Source organism: Gossypium hirsutum, chromosome D03 (assembly GCF_007990345.1).
Source record: "Gossypium hirsutum isolate 1008001.06 chromosome D03, Gossypium_hirsutum_v2.1, whole genome shotgun sequence".
Classification (NCBI taxonomy): domain Eukaryota; kingdom Viridiplantae; phylum Streptophyta; class Magnoliopsida; order Malvales; family Malvaceae; genus Gossypium; species Gossypium hirsutum.
The window spans coordinates 20,185,482-20,193,001 of record NC_053439.1 but is presented as its reverse complement, the minus strand read 5'-3'; the positions used below and the strand labels follow the sequence as shown (position 1 = coordinate 20,193,001).

General features: G+C 31.7%; 1 long non-coding RNA gene across 1 annotated transcript; it reads right to left on the bottom strand.

The window, feature by feature from the left end:
- Positions 1–2,144: 2,144 nt before the first annotated feature.
- On the bottom strand, positions 2,145–5,642 carry LOC121215377 (uncharacterized). Its single transcript, XR_005911227.1, has 3 exons — positions 5,510–5,642; positions 3,568–3,640; positions 2,145–2,731 (listed from the first exon to the last, which is right to left on the bottom strand). It is a non-coding gene; the product is annotated as an uncharacterized lncRNA (long non-coding RNA).
- Between the last annotated feature and the right edge of the window lie 1,878 nt (positions 5,643–7,520).

The following is a 7,520-nucleotide window of genomic DNA, read 5'->3' as shown; positions in this document are numbered from 1 at the left end:
TCCAAATTAAATCAGCCCCAAATATGAAATTTTTAACTCCAAGATTGATCTCAAACACCGCTTAGAAAGTGCCATTGCCCCAAATATGAAATTTTTAGTTTGTGTAAGGTCTCTTTTCTCTTCAATTTCTTAATTAACCTTGTCCATTAAAAACATAAATCTCTAGGTCTAGAATTTAGGGGATTTTAAATGTTTTTAATGGTATTTTTCTAGATTTTAATAAGGTCTCAAACCATTTTAAAATTCAGCCCTAATTTCAGCCACCATGGGTGGTGGTGCGTGCGCATATGTGTAAAATAGGGGGCTATTTTGTGTCTTGAATCTTACCCAATTAATTCTAGATTAAATTTGAGTTCCTGATCCCTCTTAATAAGCTATTAAACTCATGTCAATTAGGGAAAAACATTCTTGATCATTTGGGCGTTCGAAACTCACAAATCGGGAAGCGTAAGTGCAATTAAGTGTAAAATTAATTGTTGTTTCAACATAGTTGTAGGGTAAATTCTATGGATTGATGAAATGAAAGAATTTAATAATTATTAGCTACTAATTTTCCAATATATTATGGAAATAGGTGCTGACTCAAACGCTCCGAATCAACTGTAAAGCCGAAGAACGACCGTACGTACGGTTCGTATCGATACAAAGTAAGGAATTGAACTAGTTGAATTCGTAATATAGTTATTAATTTGAAAATTGGTTTGAACCAATAAGTGGGTAATTGAGAGTTGGTTAAGTGGTAAATTGATTGAATTTATACTGAGTTTGTTTTAGGATCGTATAAAGGTTTAAGAAGGAAAATTGGAAGATTCACTAGGGTGCTGCGAGAAAGCGAAAAATAAGTTGTGGGTCCTAAACTTGTAAAATTTTTTTAATAATGATAAATTTTATGTTATATTTGATAAATTAGCTTGCTGATTGGTTTTTCATAGTTTCCAAAATATTAGTTTTGTGAGTGGCCGAACCAGATACGTTTCGAGCCTTAAAAGACTGATGTGTTGGCAAAATTGCTAGTTTGACTGTATGAATATGTAATTGAGATTGTTAAGAATGATTATATCATGTAATATGAGAATTTTTTATTGAATTGTATGAAATGTTGAGATATTAGGTTTGTGCATGATTTAAATGCATGAAATATTTACTATGATATATATACGTGAGGTTGTTATTGGTGCACAATGAAATTCTTAAAGTATGTGACGATATTGATAGATACCATCTTAATGGTAATTTGAAAATTGGAACATTGTTTCCTTTTTCTGTAAGTATGTGATTATTGAGGACATGTTGAACATGTCAAATAAATGTGAAAAGTGTTGAAATATGATTATGTATGAATTTGTATGACATATTGCATATGCATGGGGATAGGATTTTGTGGTTGACAGAGGAGTTCTGTGGAGTACCAGCGACATATTTAGTCTGCATATATTTGTAGTCAGTGCAATGAGTTTGGAGTACCATGGGGATTGCTGATTATATCGCATTATTTATTTGATAATTTCATTGCATTATTGGTTATTGGTGGTTTGACCTCAGCGAGCATTGCTCACATACGTTGGAGTTTGACAGACGGGTTCAGGGGAACTCTTGGTATGTAGCGGATGGTATGGGTAGGATCTCACATGTGCATTTTTTATGATCATATGCATTTGAAAATTATTATTGATAATGTCTGATTGTGCTATTGGTACCTCTATGAAATTGTCTGTATGAATGCTTAATACTTGTTTAGTCTCACACTGAGCTTGTTAAGCTCACCCCATTATCTCAACTTCTCAGGTAATGATCAAACTTAGGATCGAAATTGGCATGTGGACATAGAGCAAACTTTGGACTTTACTTCATCATATTATTTTAATTTAATTACATTTTTTATTAGTTTCTTATTATTATTCAATTTTGGATTGTAAAGTTTCTTTAAACTATGGTTTTGGACTATTCAAGATTTTGGGGTTTTCATGCATGCATGACACGCATATTTGCTATAGATACACGGTTTTTATAAATATGTTGAAATGAACTATGCATGATATATGGCTAAATTATTAATTTGACTAGTAATGGTACATTTTCGCTGCTTAGAAGATAACAAAATTATTTTTTTTTCAGGCAACGCCGTTAGTAAGGTTTTACAAAAACTCAACTAATTTGGTAATTTGACCTAAGCACGGTTGGACTAAGTAAATGGACATTTTCCAAAGCTAGCAATAAAAACCATGGTTTTATAAAAAGGAGTACTTGAAGGTTTTTAACTATCATTAGGGTAGGTTCGACACTAAGGTGTCCAATGTGGCCTTCCCAATTCGACCATAAGTTTAGGCCAGGTTTGGGAGGTTACACTTATGCCCCAAATATCGGTGCCTCTATACATTTTGTCCAAAATCTTAGCAAAATAGGGCATATAACACATTTAAACATTTTCCACTTTAACATGCATCCACAACTTCATTGTTCCATATCAAAATGACCATACTTGCAGTTCAAAACAACATAATAATTCAAACCAAACCAAAGCCAATAATATAATAACATCAACCATCAAATCATATTAGTTTAAAATCAAAACAACCATTTAAGATATAATACTAATCAACCAAAAACTCTACTACATTGCCTTTATTACCACAGTTCAAAGAGTAAAAATAATATCAGCTACTTAAATAGTAAAGCCTAACTTTGATCACTTCCTTGGAACCGCACCACTCACGCCGGAAAAGCTAATTATCTACAATAGTTTGGAAAAGAGTGTGTGCCCTTAAACAAGCTCAATGAATGATTGGAAAAGCCACTAATAAACATGATATCATACTTTAAATGAAAGCAACCAAAACACATATACATACATATTTAGCCATATTGATATACTAAAAGATTTATACATTATATACTAACTCATCTAACTTTGTAATCACATATTTATGCATACATCACATTTTATAATATTTCATTTAATGATAAATTGACACTTGAGGCTATGAATCATAAAAGTGGGCTCTATCACCACACATTTATATACACTAATCTCCAACACACCATTGACTTAAAGAGTGAAATATATCCCAAAAGCATAGCATTTAGCTGACACTCTCCAACACATTGACATATCCTGGTGAATGGAGTTGAGCTTACACTCCCTTACCTCTCCAAAATTGTCTTGGGTATCAATGCCCCAAATCACAACACGATGGTGAGTACTCAAAAATCCTATGGCATGCCAACTATATCCAACAGTCTCAAAAGGTTACAAGGCAAAAATATCCACAATAAAACACATATATACTTACCATTTTCTGTACACTTTCATTGCACATTTACATCACTAGCACAACATCATCACCATCGCAATTAACACATTTCACAATAACTATCATGAACATATATCTCATATAACATTAACACAAAATAATACTCAATCCATATTGCATAATCACATATCTTGCAAAATTAACGAGGGAAATAAGGAAGCATACACTCAAAACTTAGGATAGAGGTTTAGGCTACTTCTTAGCTCCCATTAAACACTATGAATCGTTTCTACAAGCATCGACTCCAAACACTCACCGTTTGCATTTTCGCCTAGTCGTTATTTCCTTTCCTTTCGCCATGCTCGTCGAAGGCTCCAATGGTTCTGAACCTTCACCCAAAATAGATCACACAGCAAACACAATTAATATTTAGTCATAATCTCACCTAAATCAACCAAAAACGTATGCCTAAGCTAGTTCCTCTTGGAACTGAAATTTTCGACTAGTTTAGCCAAAACAAAAAAATCTCAATTCCTACTCATTCCCTTAAAACCAATTCCAATCATCTAATTACTTACCTAAGTATGATTCTCAACCTTCAAACCACTCTAAACTACTCAAAATCATGGTTTTGAAATTTCGACATACAATGATCATTTTTCATGAAACTTAACAAAACCATACAAACTTTTAACAAAACTTTAAGGAGAGTTTAGAAACCTTATTATCACATCAAAATGAGTTGAAAAGTAGTTTGAAACATCAATTTAATTTAGAATCCTGAATTTCACCATTAACGCCCCAAATTTTGACATTTACACAAAACCTTTGATTCAATAGATAAAAACTCGATTTAAATAGCTAGACTTCATAAAAGACTATTAGGAAAATGAAAAATTACCTTGGTTGGAGGGAAAAAAGGTTTAATAGGAAATTCAAAAACCTACAAGTTGAGCGATAGCAAAAATTAATGGCGCTCTTAGTGCTCTTTATGGAATTCTAGGAAGGTGAAATGCTTGGAAGATGATGAAAATCAAATGAATTGAAGTAATGAAGATCAAATTAGATGAATGGTGCTTGGGGATTTCAAGGGACGACAAAATAAGTGAGGGGAGGGAACTTTCTTGAGCTTCTTGTATGTGGGGGGAATAGGGCAAGTTTAAAAATTTAGTATATTTACCTTTGTGGTACTCTCAATTTTAACCCAATTTTCAAAACAATTCACTTTTTAAAATTAAAGGTCTTTTCTAAATTATTTTCAAAAATTGATTTAATTTCTGAAAAGCCATAGTCGAATAGTTTTTTGGGTTACCATACTTCAAAATTTTTAAACTAATTCCAAGCAAAAATTCCAAGTTTACCCTCAAAATTTCTAGACCCAATTTTAGGGTCTGACAGTTGGAAAATAAATTAAAGTGACGAGTTTTACTATACTAAACTAACCTAAGTATGCTTAAAATTAAATTAAATAAAGAATGAAATAGGTATACAAGTATTCAAGATAAAACAAAATAGCATGCATGTGTCAGAATAATTCTTCTTTCCAACTTAGAAATATTTAAATACTAGTAATGATGTTACGAAAAATTTCATGGCAACTCAGCTATTTATTAATCCTATTTTAAGTATGAGTACTTTGGTTTCTCTTTTAACCTCTTGTTTTCACATGTCTACGTCTGTTACGACTTTAAGGTTACCTTTTCAGGCATCGTCTAAGGATTCAATTTATTAAATTATTAAGTCTAGCATATGTTCATGTCAACAACTTAGTATTTTTAACAAGAAGAAAAATATATTATGTGAGTTAACAGTAATATTTCTATACTGAAACAATTTAATTACATAAATCATAAGATTTGGCAAGGTAATACAATTGTCTCGAATTATTACAAAATTTAACCCAATTTTCTCAAATATAGATTAAACAAACACCACTCAGATATTGTGTCAATTAATTACATCTGGTTAGGATTTAATAATTAATTCAATCGTATCCCTACATTTATAATGCATGAATAATATAATCATATTTTTTTCTAAATGCATAAAAAAAGGCACATAACATCATTAACAACATTAATAATCTAATCTATGGAAATTAAATTATTCTAACACTGAAGGAATTAAGCAACCATGATTATATTAAAAACATAAACTTCAGTTGCAAACATGTTTCTTAAATTGAACAACAACAAAATAAAAAAGTAAAGGGGAAAAATGCAAAGTTGTTTTCGGTGGTTCTTCGAGTGACAACTTACTTTGCTCCTCGTTTGTGCTTCACTTCTTGCCGTAGCAATCAAGCCAAAAATGATCCTCATTCGCTGAATGGGGTTACTCTTAAGCCTTGCAAAACTCTCTTGAAAAGTGGAAGAATGGAAATGAGAGAAAAGAGAGAAGAATGGATGAATGAGGGATGATGAAATGAGAGAATGAATGGGGTATTTATACTAGGAGGGGATGGCTTGAGTTTCCTAAAAATAGCATGTCAATCCCTCCTTTGCCGACCACCTTGAAAAGAGGAAAGGAATGGATGACTTTCTTAAAAATAACTAGTCCAAGGCATGACTTAATGGATGGAGTTGAATGATCACTTAGAAAAATATTTGGGGCTGTTTTGTTATTTTTAAACAATTCTAGAGACCCGTGTTTAATTAATCCATTAATGGTTGGGATTCTCATAGTTGAATTTGGGCTGTTTCATCCATAATGAACGATTTGACTTCAAAATTAAGCAGCAGACTTGTAACCCCTCAAACCGGGCCCAGACTTTATGACCCAATCTATGTGATTACATTGACCATGGAAATGGCCAAAACATGAGTTAAAATAAACATATATAATGTTGAAATAAACAGATTTAATTTTGAAATCACGTATTTAATATTTCCTTAGAATGCATTTGTTTAAAACATAATCTTGAGAAGTAATCTTGTTTATTATTTGAGAGATATTATAATTATTTTAAAATTTTAGATTCAATAAAATGAGTTTGCGAAAAATGGATTTTATTAAGAGAAGATCAAAACAATTTATCCATATTAAAAACCCATGCAAAAAGTCTAATCATCCATAGTTTTTAAAAATAAAGCATCCATGCCATAGTTCAATGATAAAACACAAATTAAAGCCCCAAATTAAAATTTAAAAGTCCACAAAAGTCCAAAACTAATAAAATAGTCCATAGCCATAAAAATCATCTATTTTTGAGATCCTATCTGATGTTCAAATCTGAGTCCTAGCCACGAGGATTATTTGAAACACATAAGTGATGTGGGTGAGTTTTTAAAGGCTTAGTGTGATATTACCACATAATATACATATATTTGCAAACACATCAACTCATATATCAAACATGACATAATCATACATCATCAACATTATAGAATTTATCATTGATAACTATGCATGAACATATCGATGTACATTTCAAATCGATGCACGTTTTATAAAAATTTCTACCCATCTCTGCCACACACCATTATCGAGTTCCCCAGAACTCGTTCATCTAAACATCGTTTGCGGACATGCCACAACTAATTTATAGATAAACTGCCACTAATTTGTAGATAAACTGCCACTGATAACACTGATGTGGACAAGCCACCACTGATTTGCAAATTTATTGCCATTGCTTCCACCTTTCACATAATCCCACCCCACACATGTGATATGGCGATTTCACTTATTACACATATAGATCACTTTGTAAACTTATGCATGTAAACATGCTCTTATAATGACTTATCACATAATATTCACTTTTAACATGAATGACATGCTTTTTCACATTAGATCATAGACCTTGATTTATTACACATATATAGCATATATTTAAATCATCACATATAACACGTGATCCATACATCACATATCATGAGTATGAGATCGACACATATGACACAACCACAATCATAGGCCTATCCTTTGTTATGTATTTCATAGATCCACTTGGTTAGGACACTTACTTGGTATCCATCTTGATGAGTTTTACATCTTTGTATAAGTATTTAGTGTATTCATAATTTGATATAATTATTTTTTGACAATGAAATATTGATGTCACACAAACAAATAGTATCAATCCCACACCTTAGATTGTAGATTCAATTTGCTTCAACCTTTATTAATCGGTTTCACTCGATCTACCTTGCAATATGATCTATCACATAATAAACACATATTAGTATGGATCTTTGAAAATGTTTCGTCACTTTAGAGCTCTATAACTAATAGTCTCATTGCTTACCTTCACGATCTAAGACTTTTGAA